The following is a 23427-nucleotide window of genomic DNA, read 5'->3' as shown; positions in this document are numbered from 1 at the left end:
CAAAGAGAGAATCTTAAAAGTAGCCAGAAGAAAAAAAGATATTATCTTAAAGTGGCAATAATAGTACTGATAGCTGACTTGTCAAAAGGAATTCAGGAAGCGAATACAATGGAATATTATTCAGCCATAAAAGAAAATCCTGCTGTTTGGGAGAAGACGGATGAACACTGAGGGCATTATGCTAAGTAAAGTTAAGTCAGAGAGAGAAATACAAATACTGTATTATCTCACTTAGTTGTGGAATCTAAAAAAGCCAAAGTCACAGAAACAGAGAGTTGATTGATTGGTGGTTGCCAGGGCTTTGGGATGGGGGCGAGAGTGGGGGTGGGGATGGGGATGTTGGTCAAAGGGTACAAACTTCCAGTTGTAAGATGAGTAAGTTCTAGGGATCAAATGTATAGCATGGGGGCTATAGTTAACAACAATGTACTTGAAAGCTGCTAAGAGAGTGGATCATAAACGTTCTCACCACCATAACAACAAAAACCTGGTAATTATGAGAGATAAAGGATATGTTAACTAACCACGTTGTGGTAATCATTTTGCAATATAATTGCACTGCACACCCTAAACTTTTCCGTAACTTAAAGTTATATGTCAATTTTATCTCAATAAAGCTAGGGGAAAAAAGAAATTAAGGAAGCCAGAAAACAAGAAAATGATTTTGGAATACTGAAAGCTTCTTCTCTGGCCCACCCCCACCCCCACCCCCCACCAAAAAAGCTACAATTCCACACCCAGGGAAAAAAAAAAAAAAAAAAAAACTTCAAAAAATAAAGATGTTTTCAGGCAAAGGAAAGCTGAGATAAATTGTTGCCAGCAAATTTGCACTACATCATTTATTAAAAGCAAGTTCCTCATGCTGAAGGAAAACATCTAAGATAAAAGTACCACTGCAGGGGCACCTGGATGGATCAGTCAGTTGAGCATCCAACTCTTGATTTTGGCTCAGGTCATGATCTCATGGTTCATGGGATCAAACCTGGTGTCAGGCTCTACGCTGACAGCATGGAGCCTGCTTGGGATTTTCTCTCTCCCTCTCTCTCTGACCCTGCCCCATTCGCACTCTCTCTCTCTCTTTCAAAATAAATAAGTAAACAAAAAACAAAAAAAGTACCCTGCAAGGACTGATGAAAAACAGTTGAAAGGGAAATATGTGGTTAAATACAAAGAATATTTGCGATGCCTAAAAACACATAAAATTCAAATTTCACTCTTTCTTCTGGGCCACCAATATCCCATCCAGACTGAGGAAGACCCAGAAACTTTGGGGCCACATGAGCCAGGGCCACGTGAGCCACGGCCACCGCTGCATCGGCAAGCACCAGAAGCACCCAGGAGGCCGGGGTAATGCTGGTGGCATGTATCACCACAGGATCAACTTTGACAAATATCATCCAGGTTACTTTGAAAAAGTTGGTATGAGACATTACCACTTAAAAAGGAACTAAAGCTTCTGCCCAACTGTCAACCTTGATAAACTGTGGACCTTGGTTAGTGAGCAGAAACAGGTAAATGCTGCCAAAAATAAGACTGGAGCTGCTCCTATCATTGATGTGGTGCAATCGGGCTACTACAAAGTTTTGGGAAAGAGAAAGCTCCCCAAACAGCCTGTCATCGTGAAGTCCAAATTCTTCAGTAGAAGAGCTGGGGAGAAGATTAAGAGTGTGGGGGGAGCCTGTGTCCTGGTAGCCTGAAGCCTGAAACCACATGGAGAGAGGTTCATTAAATACTAACAACTACTTTTCAAATTAAAAAAAAAAAAAAATTCAAATTTCAATGTCCATAAAATAAAGTTTTATGGGAACACCATCACACTCATTTTTTTTATGATTGGCTTGGCTGTTCTAATGCTGCAATGCAGAGTTGAGCAGCTGCAATAGAGACTATGTGGTGCCCTCTCACACTGCTGCATCACGGTGCACTATAAATTGCAGTGATGTAGTTGTATCTGACAGCATGGAGTGTCACACATACTGCTGTACATGACATTTTAATTTTATTTATGAGTGCATAACCCATCATGTCAAAACAAGAAAGTGCACTTTAAATGTCACACATCAAGGCACAGTGGAGTATGTTTTGTCATCAAATTAGATGGCAAAGCGTTGTCTTTATTATGTAATGACACTATAACTATGCTAAAAGAATACAACATATAGAGACATTACCAGATTGTACTCATCATAAGAGTTCCCAACTCACAGGAAAGCATTAGAAAATCAGAAAATTTTAAATTATCTCATATTAATTTCTTCATAAAATGAAAAAATGAAACTGCAACCACACTATGTGTGTGAGTAGCTCATTTGTCAGCCTAGCAAGGAAAGCCATTTACTAATGGTGAGTTAATTAAAAATGTTTGATTACAGCAGTCAAGGAAATGTGTCTAGAGAAAACGAACTTGTTTAAGATTATTAGCCTTTCCAGAGAGAACAGTTGTTCAAGCAAGTTGAGGATATTGGGAGCAATAGTAATAGTCAATTTAAAAACAAGGCAAATGATTGCTAGCAGGTTTCCTTGAATACAGATGAGTTAACAGATGTTGCAGATTACTTATCAGTTATTTATTTGATCAATCAATACAGAGTTTGAGTAACTAAAAAATTAGCCTCTATGAATGCCTATGTGAAACTACTAAAGAGTATTTTCAAACTTAAGAAATCATTAATTCAGTATAACCTGAAGTGGAATCTAAGAAATGCTACAAGCAATGGTGGTAAAATGTGTGTGGTAAGAAAAAGGCTTAGTGGGGACAAATTAACAAAACTTGTGAAAATGTAAAATGTATAAGGTATTTCAAGACTATGGTTATTCACTGTATCACTCAGCAGCAGGTATTCTCAGGAAAATATCTGAACCCATCATGTCTTATAGACCAGTAGTGCCAAAAGATAAAGTTCATTTGCTTTCGGGGATTTCACCATCATTGGTTCCAAAACAGAAGCTGAATATCCTGACTTGTCCCACCACTCAGCAGTTCCATGGCTTGGTAGTTTTACTGCCATTTTTTGAGCCCAAGGAATGGACTCAACATTTTTCTAAAGAAAAAAAATCAGGGGGCACCTGGGTGGCGCAGTCGGTTAAGCGTCCGACTTCAGCCAGGTCATGATCTCGCGGTCTGTGAGTTCGAGCCCCGCGTCAGGCTCTGAGCTGATGGCTCAGAGCCTGGAGCCTGTTTCCAATTCTGTGTCTCCCTCTCTCTCTGTCCCTCCCCCGTTCATGCTCTGTCTCTCTCTGTCCCAAAAAAAAAAAAATAATAAACGTTGAAAAAAAAAATTTAAAAAAAGAAAAAAAATCAGCCGCAACCATTATTGTAGAACACCAAATGGATTTGAAAATTTAGCTTTTGCTGAAAACTTGGATTCTTGATGAACTTAAAATCAGCAAAAGACTGCTTATATAAGAAACATACTGCAGGTAAAGCCTAAAATATTTTAATAACTAAAGCTATTAGAATCATATATAATGGCAAACTGCTTTATATGCTTCCTGTTCAGTCAAAAATTAAGGTCTCCATTCCCACACAAATTTGCAAAATATCTATTTTCTGAGCTCAAAGGACAATTTCAGCAGTGTTTTTTGGACCCTAAGTAAAATAGAAAATTCATATTTTATTTTATTTTTTAATTTTCTATTTATTTTTGATAGGCAGAGAGAGACAGAGCACAAGTCGGGGAGGGGCAGAGAGACACTGAGACACAGAAGCCGAAGCAGGCTCCAGGCTCTGGCTGTCAGCACAGAGCCCGACGCAGGGCTTGAACTCACAAACCGCAAGATCATGACCTGGGCCGAAGTTGGACACTTAACCAACTGAGCCACCCAGGCACCCCAGAAAATTCATATTTTAAAATCAATCCATGTATAACTGTGCAACTGAGGAGCTTCAACCTAACCTACAATTGGAAGTGACTAATCTGTACTATAATGATACGCTGAAAGACAAATATCAAGAATCTAACAGAATTTTATAAATGCCTTCCAAACGATAAATTATTTCCATTAAAATCATATACTCACGGCTTGATGTTTGTATTTGGCAGTACCAATCTGTGTGTAGACTTTTTGAAAAGAAAATCTCATTAGAGATCAACATTAACAAATGAACAACTGCAATCAATCTTAATAATAGCTCTGAACCCCAATTAAGCATTATCTAACCCCCAAAATTAATTCCATTCTTCTCATTAGACCTACATTATAAAAAATTATACTCAACTATTTACATTTTGAATTTTGTCAATAGGGTTTTGTGGAAGTTTGGTTTCTCTCGTTATGTAAGTAACTATGTAATAATAACTTTGATTTTTTTCCTTCTGGCCTACAAAGCCTAAAATATCTGCTATCTGGCCTTTTACAGAAAAAGTATGTCAACCTCTGAACTATGTATATAGTTCCACTGAACTCTATAATTGCTTATAGAACTAAAAATAGGTGCAGATTAAAAGAATACAGTATGTAATATCAATGTAATCTGATGGTATAGATAGATAGTACAGCTCTACAGAGGAAATGGAGATAGCATATGCAAAATAATTTATGCAACTGCTCAGCAATCATATGGCTAACAGTATTATTAGTATTGCTATTCTGAGACTACTGTATAATGTGGGATAAAACAAATGAGTAATTAATAATGTGATATTTTAGGGGTGCCTGGGTGGCTCAGTCGGTTAAACATCCGACTTAGACTCACTCAGGTCATGATCTCGTGGCTTGGGGGTTCGAGCCTCGTGTCGAGCTCTGCGCTGACAGCTCAGAGCCTAGAGTATGCTTCAGATTCTGCGTCTCCCTCTCTCTCTGCCTCTCCCCCACTCACCCTCTGTCTCTCTCCCTCTCAAAAATAAACATTAAAAAAATAATGATGATGACATTTTAATCCGTTATTCCCTATATCCTTAAGAACAGAATTTTGGGTATGGGAAAAAGGATATATAGATGTCATATAAAAGAGATTAAGTCTTAAAATGTGTGTGTGCGTGGCTGTGTGTGGAAAGATGTACATACATCACTCCTAACTCTGTCCTAGACAAAATGATAACTCAGCAATGCACATACCTAATGCCCAGATGACATTCTCAAATATCATTTTCCACTAATAACTAGGGTGTCTTGGAGAAACCAGGTAGTTACCAATCTGGAGCAGGAAATGTAAAAGATAAGCCTCAAACAGTTGGTCATACCCTATAGCAAGAATGCTATAAAGAACACCTGGAGTGGATCAAGTTATTCAAGAGCTAATGTAGTAGGCTTCAATTGGCCAACAGTAAGACAATCTGAGAATCAATGATGTTAATAATTACCATTGATTAAAACCCATCAGATGTTTGAATTCCTAAATTCACAATAACACTATTTTAAAAATAGTTCTTAAAGGATAATAGGGAACTAATCTGCTATCTTGAAAGAGATAAAGACATAGAACCAAGTATGTATCCTGTAGCTCTGGATAACTAGTAGATAAGCAGAAACATCTTTTTTTTTTTAATTTTTTTTTTAACGTTTATTTATTTTTGACACAGAGAGAGACAGAGCATGAACAGGGGAGGGGCAGAGAGAGAGGGAGACACAGAACCCGAAACAGGCTACAGGCTCCAGGCTCTGAGCGGTCAGCACAGAGCCCGACGCGGGACTTGAACTCATGGACCGTGAGATCATGACCTGAGCCGAAGTCGGACGCTTAACCGACCAAGCCACCCATGCACCCCAGAGAAACATCTCTTAATAAAAGTATCCCAACTAATAAATAAAAAAGAAGTAACAGAATGTTACTGTTTTGCAACTATCAATAATTTAATTGATCTGGGCATAAAGCCCAACTGCTAACATGACAATAAGAGAGAAAACCAGTAACATAACTCCTGATTAAAGAACACAATACTGCCTATAGCAATGCCTAAAGGACTGAACCAGAGTCTGACCAAGGCTGTGAATCCAGCTACCAATTTGTAATAAACACAGAAGATGAAGGAACATGCTTAACTGCAACATGAGATGTGCAATCAATAAAATTCAAACTTTGGCCAGGGTTCTTCAAGAGAAAAAAATGTAAAGAAAGAGGCAGAGGGGTAAACTGTAATTTAAAAAAAAACGTAAAAAACCCGAAATTTTTAAAAATGAGTAACACGATAGTCTACGAATGCATACTTGGTGATAAAACTATAAAGAATCAGGAAATGATTAAGAGTCAGAACAATGGTTATCTGGGAAGGGGAGGGGGAAGAGGTTATAATCAAAATGGGACATGGGAAGGATTCCTGGATAGCTGAAAAATAGTTCTATTTTTTGACCTGGGTGCTGTAGTCTCATGAATATTTGCCTTATTTAAAAAAAAGGGGGGGGGTTGAGGGGGCGCCTGGGTGGCTCAGTCAGTTAAGCAACTGACTTCAGCTCAGGTCATGAACTCACTGTGAGTTCAAGTCCCACATCGGGCTCTGTGCTAACAGCTCAAGGACTGAAGCCTGTTTCAAATTCTGGTTTTCCCTCTCTCTCTGTCCCTCTCCCACTCACACTCTGTTTGTCTCTCTCTCTCTCAAAAATAAATATTAAAAAGGCGGGGGGGGGGGGGGTGCCTGGATGGCTCAGTTGGTTAAGCATCCGACTTCAGCTCAGGTCATGATCTTGTGGTCCGTGAGTTCCAGCCCCACGTTGGGCTCTGTGCTGACAGCTCAGAGCCTGGAGCCTGCTTTGGATTCTGTGTCCCACACTCCTCTCTGCCCCTCCCCACTCATGCTCTGTCTCGCTCTATCTCTCATAAATAAATAAATGTTAAAAAAAATTTTTTTTAATTAAAAAAGAAAAAAAGTGGGGTGCTTGGGTGGCTCAGTCAGTTGAGCGTCCGACTTCGGCTCAAGTCATGATCTCACGGTTTGTGGGCTCATGCCCCATGTCAGGCTCTATCTCCACTTGCACTCTGTCTGTGTCTGTCTCTCTCTCTCTCTCTCAAAAATAAACAATATTTTTAAACAAGAAAAGGAAAAAAAGGGGGGGCACCTGAGTGGCTCAGTCAGTTAAGCATCAACTTCAGTTCAGGTCATGATCTCGCAGTTCCTGAGTTTGAGCCCCATTTCCAGGCTGACAGCTCAGAGCCTAGAGCCTGCTTCGGGTTCTAGCTCCCTCTCTGCTCCTCTGTCTGTCTGTCTCTCTCTCACTCACACTCACATACACACACTCTTTTTCTCTCATAAATATTTTTTAAAGTGTGCACGTGTTTGAGATTTTCTGCTTATTTTACAAGGATTAAATATGTTAAACAACAATACTATTATTGCCTTAGAGGTTTATAAGACATGTGTAACTAAAATGTGATATCAGTAGCACAAAGGGTAAGGAGGACAGACTGGAATTCAATTGTTATGTGGTTCTCACTTTTTTTGAAAAGCACTAACTCAGACTAAAATGTAATAAGTTAAGAATGCAGGGGTGTGTGGGTTGCTCAGTGGTTAAGCATCTGACTCTTGATTTTGGCTCATGTCAAAATTCATGGTTCGTGGGATGGAGCCCCACATTGGGCTCTGCACAGACAGTGCTCAGCCTGCTTGGGATTCTCTCTCTCCCTCTCTCTCTCTGCCCCTCCCCTACCTGTACACATGTGCACTCTCTCTCAAAATATATAAACTTGAAAAAAATAAAGTATGCAGACTGAGGGGCACCTGGCTGGCTCAGTCAGAAGAGCATGCAACTCTTGATCTCTGGGTCATGAGTGTGAGTTCCACCTTGGGTATAGAGATTACATACATACATACATATTAAAAAAAAAAAAAAAAAAAAAAAGAATGCACATTGAAATATCTAGGGCAGTGGTTCTTAACCAGGGACAATTTTACCCTCCAAGGAGACATCTTGTAATGCTTGAAGACTGGTTGTCACAACTGAGAGACGGCTGCTACAGGTACCTAGTGGGTAGCAGCCAGGGATGCTGCTAAACATCATACAACACACAGGATAGCCCCCTACCCCACAACAAAAAATCACTGGCTCCAAATGTCAATTGTGTTAAAGTTGAGAAACTCTGATTTAGGATAACTGCTAAAAACAATTATAAGAATGTATAACAAAGAAGAAAAAATGGAGTAATTTCACTTACATGAAGTTGAAAAATAGGCAAAACTAAATTATGATAGAAATCATCAAAATAATCAGTGGCTATAGGGTATTTTTAAGTTTATTTATTTTGCGGGGGGGGGGGGGGGGTAGAGACAGAATCCCAAGCAGGCTCTGCACTGCCAACACAGAGCCCAATGTGTGGTTCGAACTCACAAACTGTGAGATCATGCCCAGAGCTGAAACCAATAAAACCAAGAGTCAGACGCTTAACTTACTGAACCATCCCGGTGCCCCCTAGGTTTTGTGTGTGTGTGTTGTTTTGTTTTTTAAGTAAGCTGTATGCCCATTGTGCGGCTTGAACGCAGAACCCTGAGATAAAGAGTTGCATGCTTTACCAACTGAGCCAGCCAGACACCCCTAATTAATGGTTTAGGGGAGTGAGGGTACAGACTTGGAAGGGGTACAAGAGTGCCTTTTGGAGCACTAAAAATGTTTTCTCTCATTCTAGGCATACACTTTACTGTATATTAAACCTCAACTGAAGAAACAAAAAAACAAAAAACAAAAAAAAAGACTACTGAGCAGATAACCAAAGATTACCAGACTTAAGGTAAAGTCTTTAACATGAATCTTTCTTATCAAAAACAACCTGGGGGGCTCCTGGGGGGCTCAGTCGGTTGAGCGTCCGACTTCGGCTCAGGTCATGATCTCACAGCTCATGAGTTCGAGCCCTGCGTCAGCCTCAGAGCCTGGAGCCTGCTTCGGATTCTGTGTCTCCCTCTCTCTCTGCCCCTAACCCACTCACATTCTGTCTCTGTCTCTCTAAAAAATGAATAAACATTAAAAAAAATTAAAAAAAAAAGTGGAAGAAACAGTCTATGAGGGAAAAATAAGCTTAAAAAAATAAATCAGCATCTACCACTACATAAAAATATACAATGTCTTCAGAAAGTTCGGAGAAAACACTGCAACCAAGACTCAAAAACAATGTTATTTTTAAAAATCAGGTATCGGGGCGCCTGGGTGGCTCAGTTGGTTGAGCAGCGGACTTTGGCTCAGGTCATGATCTCGCAGTCCGTGAGTTCGAGCCCTGCGTCGGGCTCTGTGCTAACAGCTCGGAGCCTGGAGCCTGTTTCGGATTCTGTGTCTCCCTCTCTCTGACCCTCCCCCGTTCATGCTCTGTCTCTCTCTGTCTCAAAAATAAATAAATGTTAAAAAATTTTTTTAAAAAAGATAAAAATAAAAATCAGGTATCAAGATAGAACTCTTTAAATAAAAACAGCAGAGATAAACATACAGAAATTCTACTCTTAGGTATTCTATTTACCCAAGAGATAAAAATGAATGTCCACTAAAAGACCTTAACAAAAATGTTCATAACAGCTTTATTCCAAGTAGCAAAAACTGGAAAAATGCCTATCAAACAGAGAAAGAGATAAACAAATTAGGGTATATTGATACAATGGAATACTACTCATCAAAAGGAACAAACTACATGTAACATATGTGAATCTCAAAAACAATATGTTGAGGAAAAGCAGCCAAACCCAGGAATACATACTGTATGATTTCATTTACATAAATCTCTGAAACAGGCAAAAATAAAAGCTATAGTGATAGCAAACAAGAGTAGCTGCCTGGGATGATGTGGGGGAAAATTACTGGGAAGGGGTATGAAGGAACTGTCTGGAATTACGGAAATGTTCTATAATTTCAGAGAGGTGGTGACTAAATGGAAATTGTCAAAATTAATCAAGCCACACCCTTAAAATCAGTACATTTTATTGTATGTAAATTATACTAAAAATGCTACATAAAACAAAAATGAATAACTCCACAGAAGGGGTGAAAGATAAAGGTGAGTTAATTATTTCTTTTTAAGTTTATTTATTTTGTGACAGGGTGTGATCTGGGAGAGGGGCAGAGATAGGGAGAGAAAGAATCGCAAGTAGGCTCCTCGCTGTGAGCAGGAAGACCAAAAAGGGGCTCATACAAACTGTGAGATCATGACCTAAGCCACAATCAAGACCCAGACGCCTAACCAGCTGAGCCATTCAGGCACCCAAGATTTTTTTTTTTTTTTTTAAGTAATCTCCACACCCAGTGTGGGGCTCAAACTTACAACGCTGAGATCAAGAGCCACATGCTCCTCCTACTGAGTCAGCTAAGCACTCCAGGTGAGGTAATTTTTTTTAAGTTTTTATTTATTTTGAGAGAGAGAGAGAGAGAGAAGGGGGGGCCATGAGTGGGGGAGGGACAGAGAGAGAGGAAGAGAGACAGAATCCCAAGCAGACTCCACACTGTCAGTGCATGAATTTTATTCTGCATAGTTGCCTCATGAGATCATAATCTGAGCTGAAATCAAGAGTAAAAGTATAAAAACATGGGGCACCTGGCTGGCTCAGTGAGTAGATCATGCAACTCTTGATCTTGGGGTAGTGAGTTCAAGCCCCACATTAAGGGTAGAGATTACTTAAAAAAAGAATAAATAGTAACAAAAATAAAAACACAAAGAAACTGAAAATCAGATACAAAGAATTTTTTTTTTTTTTTTGACAGGGAGACAGTGAGTGTAAATAAAGGAGGGGCAGAAGGGGAGAGACAGAATCAGCAGGTTCCATGCCCAGCAGACAGTGAGAGATCATGACCTGAGTTGACATCAAGAATTGGATGCTTAACCAACTGACCCACTCAGGCACCTCAAAGACAATGTAAATTAGAGATTAATCCAGGCAATCCAACATCCACGTAACAGGCACTTCCAAAAGATAACAGCAAAAAAAATTTATAGGAGAAAATATCATTGAAATAACTCAAGAAAATTTTTCAATGCTGAAGAACACGAGTTTCCAGATTAAAAGTACCCATAGCAATGTGAAATTTCAGAACAGTGGGAACACAAAGATGATCTTGCAAATTTCCAGAAGAAAAGAATTCACATATAATGGGCAGGATTTAGAATGGTTCTGAATTTCAAAAAGCCCTTTTGGAACCAAGAAGATAATAGAGCAATAGCCTCAAAATTCTAAAGCTATGTGATTTCCAACCTAGAATTCTATACCCTGCCAAGCAACTCAAATTCAGTAAGAGCTCAAGTTAGAATAAGAGCTCTAGAGGCGCCTGGGTGGCTCAGTCGGTTGAGTGTCCGACTTCGGCTCAGGTCATGATCTTGCAGTTCGTGAGTTCGAGCCCCGCATCGGACTCCGTGCTGACAGCTCAGAGCCTGGAGCCTGCTTCGGATTCTGTATCTCCCTCTCCCTTTGCCCCTTCCCTGCTCATGCTCTCTCTCAAAAATGAATAAACGTTAAAAAAAAAAAAAAAAAGAATAAGAGCTCAAAAATTCATGTGCTTTGCACACCTCCTCAAAAACATCTACTGAAGGATATGATATACCAAAACATGAGAATGAACCAAAGACACAGACAATAAGGTAAACAGCCAATATAACACAGGTAGGAGCATGAAACACCCAGGCTGATGGCAAAGACAGTAAACTCAGTAAACAGCTATAAACTAGATACAGAAGGCAACTATGCAGAATAAAATTCAGAATACTTCAGGAGACTGATGAAAAGTAAAATGATACAGCCGCTTTGGAGAACTGTCTGTAATTTCCCACAAGATTGAACAGTTACCATATAATCTAGCAATTCCACCCCTAGATACACACCCAAGAGAAATGAAAAGAATATCCACACAAAATATGTACATAAATGTTCACAGAAGCATTATTCATAATAGCTAAAAAGTAGAAACAACCCAAATGTCCATCAACAGACAAATGGATAAACAAAATGCATTATGTCCATACAATGTGATTTTATTCAGCAACAGATGAATTTTGAAAACATTGTGCTAAGTTAAAGAAGTCACTAACAAAAGATCATATATATGTATGTATGTATAAATGTATCTGTGTATATATGTGTATATATATATGTATATATACATACTGTACAATTCCATCTATACAAAATGTTCAGAACAGACAAATCTAGTATATGTGCTGCCAAAGCAAGCACAAAACAGGCAAGTCTAATACACAGAAAAAGTAGATTAGTGATTGTTTAGGATTGAAGAGGTTGCTGAGAAAGGGGGTATGACTGCTAACGGTTAAGAGATTTTCCTAGGGGAAAAAAAACTGGAGGGGGGGGTCCCCTGGGTGGCTCAGTCGGTTAAGTGTTTGACTTGATCTCAGATCAGGTTTTGAGCTCATGATTGTAGTTCGAGCCCCACAGTGGGCTCTACACTGGGCATAAAGCATACTTAAAAAAAAGTTTTCTTGGTAGGTGATGAAAATATGCTAAAATTGGTTGTAGTAACAATGATTGCATAACTCTGTAAATATGCTACAAACCACTGGATTAAACACTATAAGTGGCAGAATTACATGGAATATAAATATCTCAATAAAGCTATTACAAAAAAAATTCTTGGGATTAGTGGTAACTACATAGAAAAGTAAATGAGTAAGCAAAATAAGGTAACTATATGGAAAACAAAATATTATATGGGAAATAAAAATATTTTGGGGGCATCTGGGTGGCTCAGTTGATTAAGCATTCAACTCTTGGTTTCGGTTGATGTCACAATCTCATGGTTTTGTGAGTTTGAGTCCCTCGTTGGGCTCTGTGCTTGCAGTGTGTAGCATGCCTGGGATTCTTTCTCTCTCCTTGCCCCTCCCCCACTCACGCTATCTCTCTCTCTTTCAAAATAAATAAACTTTAAAAAAAAGTAATATTTACTACATCTTAAATTTTAAGTAATGAAGATCTATAATTATGATATAACTTTAGGAAGACTGGAGGAATATATGTGCGTGTATGTGTAACATATATGTTAGAGGGAAAGAAGACAGTGGAGGGATTTAAAAAGAAATCCTTATCTTCTATGGCGGGCAATCACAGATAATAAAATTTAAAAATCAGAGAGTAGTAATAGAAGCACAGTATTAAGGAGGTTAATGCCAAAATGATCAGCTATAAGAATTTTTTTTTTTTTAACGTTTATTTATTTTTGAGACAGAGAGAGACAGAGCATGAACGGGGGAGGGGCAGAGAGAGAGGGAGACACAGAATTGGAAGCAGGCTCCAGGCGCAGAGCCATCAGCCCAGAGCCCGACGCGGGGCTCGAACTCACGGACCATGAGATCATGACCTGAGCTGAAGTCGGACGTTTAACCAACTGAGCCACCCTGGCGCCCCAGCTATAAGAATTTTAAGTTCTTTTGTGTGGAGTGATGGAAATGAAGAGGCAGTGTCTGGGGGACTATTTTATGAAGTAACTTTGCAAAATTCATTTAATTCTTTAAATTACAGACAGGTAAAACTTTGATTTTTATAAAATTTTTAACTCAATACAAGCAATTTAAAAGTTAAGAAGCTATTAGAAAATTGGGAAGATATTCAACAGAGGGGAAGTGGATATTTTGTGGTCATCTTCCATAGCAAAAAAAAAAAAGAAAAGAAAGAAAGAGAAAAAGAAAAAGAAAGACTGCTTTTAAAGTACAAAAATTAATGGTATTAAGTACTAAAGTATATACTTAAAAATGGCTAAAATGGAAGGGGGCACCTGGTTAGCTCAGTCAGAAGAGCACAGTACTCTTAATCTCAGGGTCCTGACTTCCATTGGGTGTGGAAACCACTTAAAAAAAAATTTTTTTTAATGTTTATTTATTTTGAGAAAGGGAAAATCCCAAGCAGGCTCCTCACTGACAGCACAGAACCCAACATGGGGATCGATCTCAGGAACCATGAAATCATGACCTGAGCCGAAATCAAGAGTCAAACACCGAACCAACTAAACCACCCAGGTTCCCCTAAGGAAAAAAAAAATGTTTTTAAAGAAGGTTAAAATGGGAAATTTTATGTTAAGTGGTTAGTACAATTTTTTAAATGAAAAAATGGAAAAAAAACACCACCACCTCTGGGAAATACAACCAGGGATATGGGAAGGGATAGAGTAGTAGGCATAATAAAACTTTTCATTTAATATGATCCTACATGATGCACATGTTATTACTTATAAAGTGAAAAATACCACTCAAAACAGTGTTGCTAACACTAACACCAACTAACATTTACTGACTGCTTTTCACATAGCAGGCACATTCTAAGTACCTTCACATGTACTAACATAATACTTAATTCTCACAGTATTCCTAACAGAGCATATGCCACATTCCCCTTCATCCCATTTTACAGAAGAAACTAAAGGCCTACAGAGGTTAAATAATTTGCCCAAGATCACCGGTTCAGAACCAGAACCTAGCTGTCTTACTCTAAAGCCCAAACTTTAATCACTATATTATAATGCCTCTGTATTAATATTAAGGAAGAATGAGATTTAGCAGAAAACTCAAAGGGTTACTAAATACTAAAGTACATAATGCCTACTCTCTAACTCCACTGGGAAATATGAACAGTTTTAAGTTTTAACCCTGAGTCTTCAGTCTCTAAAGCTGCTTGTAGGGACTAAAATCACAACCCATAAAAACCCAAGAAATTAGTTGCACTAAATAGCACTTACCAAAAAAAGAAAAAAAGAAAGAAAAGTCTAACTACAAGCCTTTACAACAGAAAATAAACATAATTCAACTTTTTACTCACTGCCTTCTACTTCATTAACCCACGAGGGCATACAACAAAGAATAACACACACTATTCTTTTTTTTTTTTTTTTGAGGGAGAGAGTGTGAGCAGGGGAGGAGCAGAGGGGAGTGGGGAGGCGGGGGGGAACAGAGGATCTGAAGCAGGCTTCACGCTGATAGCAGAAAGCCCCATGTGGAGCTCAAAATCATGAGCATGTCCTCAGCCTAAATCTGATGCTTAACCAACTAAGCCACCCAGGTGCCCCAACACACTATTTTTTAGCTCTCAAGTAAGATGTTCTTCAGATCTTCATGGTTAGTTAACTCTGCCCCTTATGAGAACATTCCAAAAGTCACATTTCTTCAGAAATATCTAAATTGTCACACACACAAAAATTTTTAATATCCTCTTCCTAACTTCAGACCCCTACTTAACTATTTTACTCTTTTCTCCTTAGCGCTTAACCACTTTCTAAGACGCCATATACTTTTTGTTCATTGTCTATCTCTCCCACTAGAATATAAGCACCATGAGTCAAGGGTTTTGTTCACTGTACCCTTGGCACCTACAACAGTGCCTGACACATGTAAGCACTCAATATTGGTAAACAAAAGTATACATAAACAAAAATAACAAATTTTAAATGTTCTCCATATTTCTGGTTCATATTTATAGTTTTAATTATATATAAGAATAACATAATGATGATTTACCTAGGCCCCAAATCCTTCTCCAGGTGTTTGTAGAGCATTACATGAGAAGCTAAAATATTCAACTTAACAATACTTTTTCCTAGTGTTCTCATTTACTAAATTACTGCTTCAGAAATACATTAGACATGTTATGAAGTAATTTCCTTGCCTGAACAAAAATCACAACTATCAACTACTCATTAAGAACATCATATAGGGGGGGCGCCTGGGTGGCGCAGTCGGTTAAGCGTCCGACTTCAGCCAGGTCACGATCCCGCGGTCCGTGAGTTTGAGCCCCGCGTCAGGCTCTGGGCTGATGGCTCAGAGCCTGGAGCCTGTTTCCGATTCTGTGTCTCCCTCTCTCTCTGCTCCTCCCCCGTTCATGCTCTGTCTCTCTCTGTCCCAAAAATAAAATAAACGTTGGAAAAAAAAAAAAAAAAGAACATCATATAGGGGCACCTGGGTGGCACAGTCAGTTAAGTGTCTGAATCTTGATTTCAGCTTGCATCATGTCCTCATAGTTCATGAGTTCGAGGCCCACATGTGGCTCTGTGCTGATGGCGTGAAGCCTGCCTGGGATTCTGTCTCTCCTTCTCTCTGCCCCCCTCCCGTTTGTGCACTTGCACACTCACTTGCTCTCTCAAAATAAAAAATTAAAGAAAATTAGGGGTGCCTGGGTGGCTCAGTCAGTTAAGATGGGACTTGGGCTCAAGTCATGATCTCGCAGTTCATGGGTTCGAGCCCTGGGTGGAGCTCTGTACTGACAATGAGCAGCTGGAGCCTGTTTCAGATTGTGTCTCCCTCCCCCACTCGTGCTCTGTCTCACTCCCAAAAATAAATAAAGGTTAAAAAAAATTTTTTTTAAGTAAAGAAAACTAAAAAATAAAAAGATCACATAGAAAAATCCTTGGGAAAAAATTATATACACTATTAACATAAAAATTCCAAAGCTTAAAGAACACCTCTGGTTATAATTTCACAGGTATGTGTCATGGTTACATGAGAAGATGGTACTTGGTGGTAGAGTAGTCACATAAACATAACAGTGAATTTTAAAGTACCTCTTTTTTGGCTAATAAAAAAAATGTATAAATATATAACTCTGGAACATAAAGTCATTCTACTTATAAAGCAAAACACAGAATCACACTGAATATCAGGAATAGGAACCTTGTTTTACATCAGAATCACCTGGAGGGGTGCCTGGATGGCTCAGTCGGTTAAGCGTCCGACTTCGGCTCTGGTCATGATCTCGCAGTTCATGGGTTCGAGACCCACGTCGGGCTCTGGGCTGACAGCTTGGAGTCTGGAGCCAGCTTCGGATTCTGTGTCTCCCTCTCTCTCTGTTCCTCCCCTGCTCTCACTCTGTCTCTCTCTCTCTCTCTCTCTCAAAAATAAAGATTAAAAAAAAATTTTTTTTTAAATCACCTGGAAACGCCCACCAGATTCCCATGTCCCTCCCCAGAATATTCTCATTTCTTTCTCAGATATGTGGTTTACAAATACATTCTCCCAGTTCATGGCTTGTCTTTTCATTCTCTTATCTGTGTCCTTCACAGAAAATAGTTTTAAATTTTGATGAAGTTCACTTCATCAATTTTTTTCTTTTCAGGGATCATGCCTCTGGTGCTGTATCTAAGAGCTCTCGGCCAAACTCAAGGTCAAGAAGACTTTTCTCAAGGCTTTCTTCCAGGGGTTTTAATGCTTTATGATTTATATTTAGGTTTATGATCCATGCTGAGTTACTTTTTGCATAAAATACATTATATAGGTTGAGGCTTACTTCTTTACATACAGATGAGCAATTTTTGCAACACCATATGTTGAAAAGACTGTCCTTTCTCCAGTGAATTATTTGCACCTTTGTCAAAAAATCAGTTGACTATATTTAAGTCTATTTCTCAGTTCTCTATTCTGTTTCTTTAGTTCAATATATCACACTCTCTTGATTAGTATTCCTTTATACTGCATCTTAAAATTGGGTATTATGAATTTTCTAGCTTTGCTCTTCTTTTTCAAAATCGTTTTGGCTAATCTAATCCCATTAACTTTCCATATATAACTATGTAAAACCAAGGCATAGTAGCCAAGTCTTTAATGGTTTCCTAGCCCTCTAGAAAATTAGCATTTTTACTATTGCATCTTATCTTGTCAAAATCAGTTCCAAATATCTTCTCTAAATGTATATGGAGATGTTCATAACTTTTGACCCAATATATCCAGTACCAGAAACTTATGTGCAAAACACACAAATATAGATATAAAAATGTATTCAAGACAGTATTGTTTAGGGGCACGTGGGAGGCTCAGTCGGTTAAGTGTCCAACTTTAGCTCAGGTCATAATCTCACAGTTTGTGGGCTCGAGCCCAGCATTGGGTTCTGCACTGAGGGCAGAGCCTGCTTATGATTCTCTCTCTCTCTCCCTCTCTCTCTCTGCCTCTCCTCCAATCACTCATGTGTGTGGCGCAGTCTGTCTCTCAAAATAAATAAATAAACTGGAGGAAAAAAAAAGATAGTATTTTTTAGAAAGGAAAATAAATCCCCAGGTCCAACAAGAGAGAAAAGGTTAAATAACAGCTGGGAAAATGTTCAGAATATATTAAGTTTAAAAAATGAATACGCAGTATCTGATTTTTGAGACAAACTATAGCATATTCAGAAGAAAATGTATTACAAGTATTACTTCTAGGGGTGCCTAGCTGGCTCAGTCGTACAGCATGCAATTCTTGATCTCGGAGTCACAAGTTCAAGCCCCATGTTGGGCACAGAACTTAGTTTAAAAAAAAAAAAAAAGTATTACTTCTAAGTAACATCAATATAAGTGACGTTTTCTTTATAGCTTCAGGAACTTTTAAAACTTTCTAGGGGCTCCTGGATGGCTCAGTAAGTTAAGCATCCGACTTCGGCTCAGGCCATGATCTCACAGTCCGTGAGTTCGAGCCCCACATCCAGCTCTCTGGTGACAGCTTGGAGCCTGGAGCCTGCTTCAGATTCTGTGTCTCCCTCTCTCTGACCCTCCTCCGTTCATGCTCTGTCTCTCTCTGTCTCAAAAATAAACAAACATTAAAAAAAATTTTTTTAACTTTCTATAATAAACATGCATTGAATTATAAGTGGGGATTAACATTTTATTTTTTGAAAGGAGCTACTACCATTTTCGCAGTAAAATACAGGTAACTCTGTATCAGCCCGTAACTTATTTGTATCAAGTTTGTTCACAGACTAGGAATCATCCACACAGACAATGTTTTAGAAGAGTTTACTCTAAACCCCACAAATTCTTCTAGCCTACTGTCATGACAGTGACAAATACAATTTTCTCCATGCTTGTCTTCATGTTTAACTTTGGGTAGATTTGTAAGCACAAATTAATATTTTAAATTACATCATTAATAAATGACACATGGGAACAATATTTGCAACAAGCAACCTTCTTTAGGCACACAGCCTTTATCCTAGTTAAAATAAATAAAAACAAAACCTAACAAAAATGGGCAGAGGACAAGTATAGATAACCTGCATATACATTACAAATGGCCAATGACATGAAAGTAAGCTAAATTTCATTGACAATTAAGAGAAACAACCATCATAAAAGCTGATTTATCAGAACTGCAAATTTTATAGTTTGACAATACCCATAAAAATTACATCATGGAATAAAAATTAGTATTTCTGAAGGATAATTTGACTAGTAAAATTTAAATACATATATCCTTTAATCCAGGCAATCTATTCACAAAAATATAAAGACATGTAAAAATGTCCCTTTTCAGCTTTGCTTGTAAGAGTCAAAAACTGGGGTGCCTGGATGGCTCAGTCAGTTGAGTGTCCAACTTCAGCATAGGTCATGATCTCATGGTTTGTGAGTTAGAGCCCAGTGTCAGGCACTGTACCGACAGCTCAGAGCCTGGAGCGTGCTTCAGATTCTGTGACTCGGTCTCTCTCTGTCCCTCTCCCAATTGCGCACGTGCGCTCTCTTTCTCAAAAATAAACATTAAAAAAAATCTGAGAATGATTAATTGCCCATCAATAGACAGTTGAATAAAGTATATCCTTAACTGGAGTATTGTGCAACAGTTACAATTAATGAGACAATCCACAAATACTGATCATGGAAAGATCTCCAAAATAAACTATTATGTTTAAAAACAAGATGTGGAAAAAGCTTTTAAGTATAATTAAAATTATAGTTTAAAAATGCATAGTTATGTTTGTACATGCATAGAATATTTTTCTGAAGGATCACATGTCAAACAGTCAAATGATTTTCAAGGGAAAGACTTTCATGCTGCTTGAATTTTTTCCTAGAAAAACAATAAACTAATGCCCTTAATAAATGTCCCTCATTACATCTTTAATGTTATAAAATTTAAATTCCTGTATAATACCTGCATAACAGATTTCACTCCATCAAGAAATTAGTATTTTTCACCACCAAATTTACTAACCTAAATTTAGCTCCATGAGATATGAGAAGGTGAGATATGACTAGATCCTGCATGGGAAGTTTTATGAATTTAAACAGAGAAGAAACAATGTGGAAAACATAAGTGGCTACCTAGGTTTGGGGCTAGAACTTTCATGACTATGTCTGGTGATCACCAGTGTTAGAAACATAGTAACCTTCCATTACTTTTAGTATTATAATAATATCCTTTACTATGTAATAAAACATAATTATTACCAGTCCAATACAATAGTGAATTCCTTAAAAGCGAAGACAGCAGTTTAGCAGTTAAATATATTCAACTGGCAAAAAATAAGGTTTAAAAAAAAAAGAGAGACAAGTGTTGGTCAAGATTACAGAAGTTAGAACCCTCACAAGCACTGCTGGTGGGAATACAAAATGGTACAACCACTTTGGAAAATAGTCTGAGTTCCTCAAATGATACAGAGTTCTTATATGACCCAATAATTCAGAGAAATGAAAATATATGCCCACATTGACACTTGTACACAAATGTTCATATCAGTGTTATTTTCAATAGAAAACAACTCAAATGTTCATACACTGGAACATTATTTAACAATGAAAATAAACGAAGTACTGATACATGCCACAACATATGAATTTTGGAAACGTTATGCTAAATTAGCCAGTCACAGAAGACTGTATGTTATAGGATTCCATTCATATGAAATGTAAATCTGTACATTTATTGAATAAGCAAATCTATAGTCACAGAAAGTAGACTGCTTGCCTAAGGCTTGGGGAAAAATGAGGAGTGACAACTAATGGGTATGGAATTTATTTTCTGGGTGATGAAAATGTTCTAAAGTTGATTGTCATGAGTTGTAAAACTCTTGTGAATATACTAAAAAAAAAACACTGAATTGTACATTTAAGTAAGTGAATTGTATGGTGTATGAATTGTATCTCAATAAAACTGTTATCAAAAAAAAAGGCGGGGGCACCTGGCTCAGTCTCTTAAACATCCAACTTCAGCTAGGGTCATGATCTCCTTCCTGGTTTTTTAGTTTGAACCCCGCATCAGGCTCTCTGCTATCAGCAAAGAGCCTGCTTTGTATCCTCTGTTTCCAGCCTCTGCTCCTCCCTCTCCTCAGAAATGAATAAACATTGAAAACAAACATTTAAAAAAAGGAGAAAGGATAATATATCGATTAAGAAAGTCTTAAGAGGCATATCAACCAAATGCAATTGTGGATTTTCTATGGGATCCTGATTCAAACTAATTTAAAAGTTTATGAGACAACTGGGGAAATCTGCATATTAGATATTAAGGATTTTTTTTAATTGAGTATATTTGACACATAATGTTACATTAGTTTCAGGTGTAGGAATTACTATTAAGAATAATGCAATTATGTTTTTAAAAAGAGTACTTATTTTTTTAGGACTCCAGTATTTACAGATCAAAGAATAGGATATCTAAGTTTACCTTAAAACAGTTTAATTGGGAAGAGTGTAGGTTAGAGGGGGTGAACCCAAGAAATTTTCATGTCATTCATAGTGAATGGGGTTTTAAAATAGAAGTTGGAGTTCCCTGGACTAAAGAGAACAAGAGAAAAGTTGAAAAGGGCATTCCAGACAGATAAATAGCTTAGGCAATGGCACTGTCAAAAATTATCTATGGAGAGCTGCCTGGCTGACTCAGTTGGTGGAGCTCTGATCTCAGGGTCATGAGTTCAAATCCCATGTTGGGTGTACAGATTGCTTAGGTAAACTTAAAAAAAAAAAAAAAAAAACTTAAAAATTACCTATGGAGCAAGAACTGGAAATACAGTTGAAAAAGTAAGTAAGAACCAGATCATGAAGGGCTTTGTAGGTCACACAAAGAAATTTTTACTTCATTTTGTGGAAGATAGTGTCTTTTTCTTTTCTTTTCTTTTTTTTTTTTTTTTTGATGGTGGAGACAGGTCAGATTAGAACTTTAGAAAAAGGGGCGCCTGGTTAGGTGTCCGACTTCAGCTCAGGTCATGATCTCACAGTTTGTGAGTTGGAGCCCCAAGCTGGACTCTGTGCTGACAGCCTGGAGTCTGGGGCCTGCTTAGGATTCTGTATCTCCCTCTCTTTGCCCCTCCCCCACTCACTGTCTGTCTGTGTGTGTGTCTCTCTCTCTCAAAAATAAAAAAATAAAAAAAATAAAAAGAAAAGAACTTTAGAAAGGTTATTCTAGGAGCATCATACACTGGAGGGGCATAAGACAGTAAAGAGGCTACTGTCACAGTCTGAGTGACAACTGAGTATAACTTACATGGTGGCAGCAGGAATGAAAAGGAGGGGCTAAATACCAGAGACATGAGATACTAAAAATAATTGGATATGTGAAAAGAGGAAGCAGAAATCATCTTAAACGATTTCCAGCTTCTAGGCTCGTGTGGTTGGGTAGACAGTGTCAGTCAAATATCCAGGAAAGTGAATACAAAAGAGGCTTATGAAAAAAGGTAGAGACCAGTTTAGTGTTTACTTTTTAGTATAATTAAAACATAATTAAAAAAAAAAAAGCCATACTAGCAGAAATGTCTAACAGGAAGGCAAAAAATTAAGGTCTAATTAAAGATGTACACACTTTAGGACATATTTGGTAGCTGAAACAATAACCCAGAAGAGTTTATAATAATTCACACACCACAGAAATTTAACCTACTTTAAAAGTTCCCTCCCTACTCCACCTTGTTAATAATTAATTTATTCAAGGTATATATGTAAACAGTACATGCTAGGTATAGTTAATCTTTTATTTAGGAAACTTTATGTATATTGGGGGAAAGAAAAATATAGGTACATATTTGGCTAAACTTTACCAAAATTATTAACAAAATGCATGCACATAGAGTATTATCAAAGTACAAGCAGAGCTTGAAAAATGTAGTCTTCTAATTATTTCTTAAAGCATCAAGAACCCCATAAGAATATTCATAACATTTATAGTCGCTCTTTTAAAATCCTCCACTTTATAAGAAATTCCAAAATGCACTTCTAGTTTTAAAATTTCTTTTTAATGTCTTCTGATACTCTAAAAAGGCTAAAACAGAACTGGGTTTAATTATTTTGTTTTATTTCTCTTAATTTTCCACATGAGGCTTAGCAATCTTTATCTTCATGAGACTACAGAGGTCCAGGTTGCTATGGTTGGCAGGTTTTGGTAATTAATGCCTCTCACTATCACTGTTCTAAAATTCTTAACCTCTTCTAAACAAGTTTTATAGTATTTAAATTGTAAGAGGAGCCCTACACAAAGATTATCATTTGCTATAATACTATATAACCAAGATTTCAATCTTAATTTTTAGCTAATCTTCAGTCATCACAGGATGCCTGGGTGGCTCAGTTGGTTAAGCATCAAACCTTGGCTCAAGTCATGATCTCACAGTTTGTGGGTTCAAGCACCACATCAGGCTCTATGCTGACAATGCAGAGCCTGCTTGGGATTCTCCCTCCCTCTCTCTCTGCCCCTCCCCAACTAGAGCTTTCTCTCTCTCTCTCTCTCAAAATAAGTAAATAAACTTAAAAAAAATCACTTAAAAAAAAAAACTTCAGTCATCAAGAACATTAGATCTAATTGAGGCAGCCTGCAACTATAGATAAAACGTCAAAATCCAAATAAAATGCAATTTCTTCCCAAAAGGGAAA

At 37.8% G+C, this 23427-nt stretch overlaps 1 protein-coding gene and 1 pseudogene across 1 annotated transcript in view; one reads left to right on the top strand and one right to left on the bottom strand.

Annotated features, from left to right (window-relative positions):
* Nucleotides 1–23427, bottom strand: part of UBE2R2 (ubiquitin conjugating enzyme E2 R2) — a 117429-nt gene that overhangs the window by 80937 nt on the left and 13065 nt on the right. The gene's annotated exons all lie outside the window — the stretch shown is intronic.
* Nucleotides 1215–1751, top strand: LOC121035158 (60S ribosomal protein L27a-like; annotated as a pseudogene).

This window comes from Herpailurus yagouaroundi, unplaced genomic scaffold (assembly GCF_014898765.1).
Source record: "Herpailurus yagouaroundi ecotype Mexico unplaced genomic scaffold, PumYag 160, whole genome shotgun sequence".
Classification (NCBI taxonomy): domain Eukaryota; kingdom Metazoa; phylum Chordata; class Mammalia; order Carnivora; family Felidae; genus Herpailurus; species Herpailurus yagouaroundi.
The sequence above is the reverse complement of the archived record's forward strand: the minus strand, read 5'-3'. Positions and strand labels throughout refer to the sequence as shown.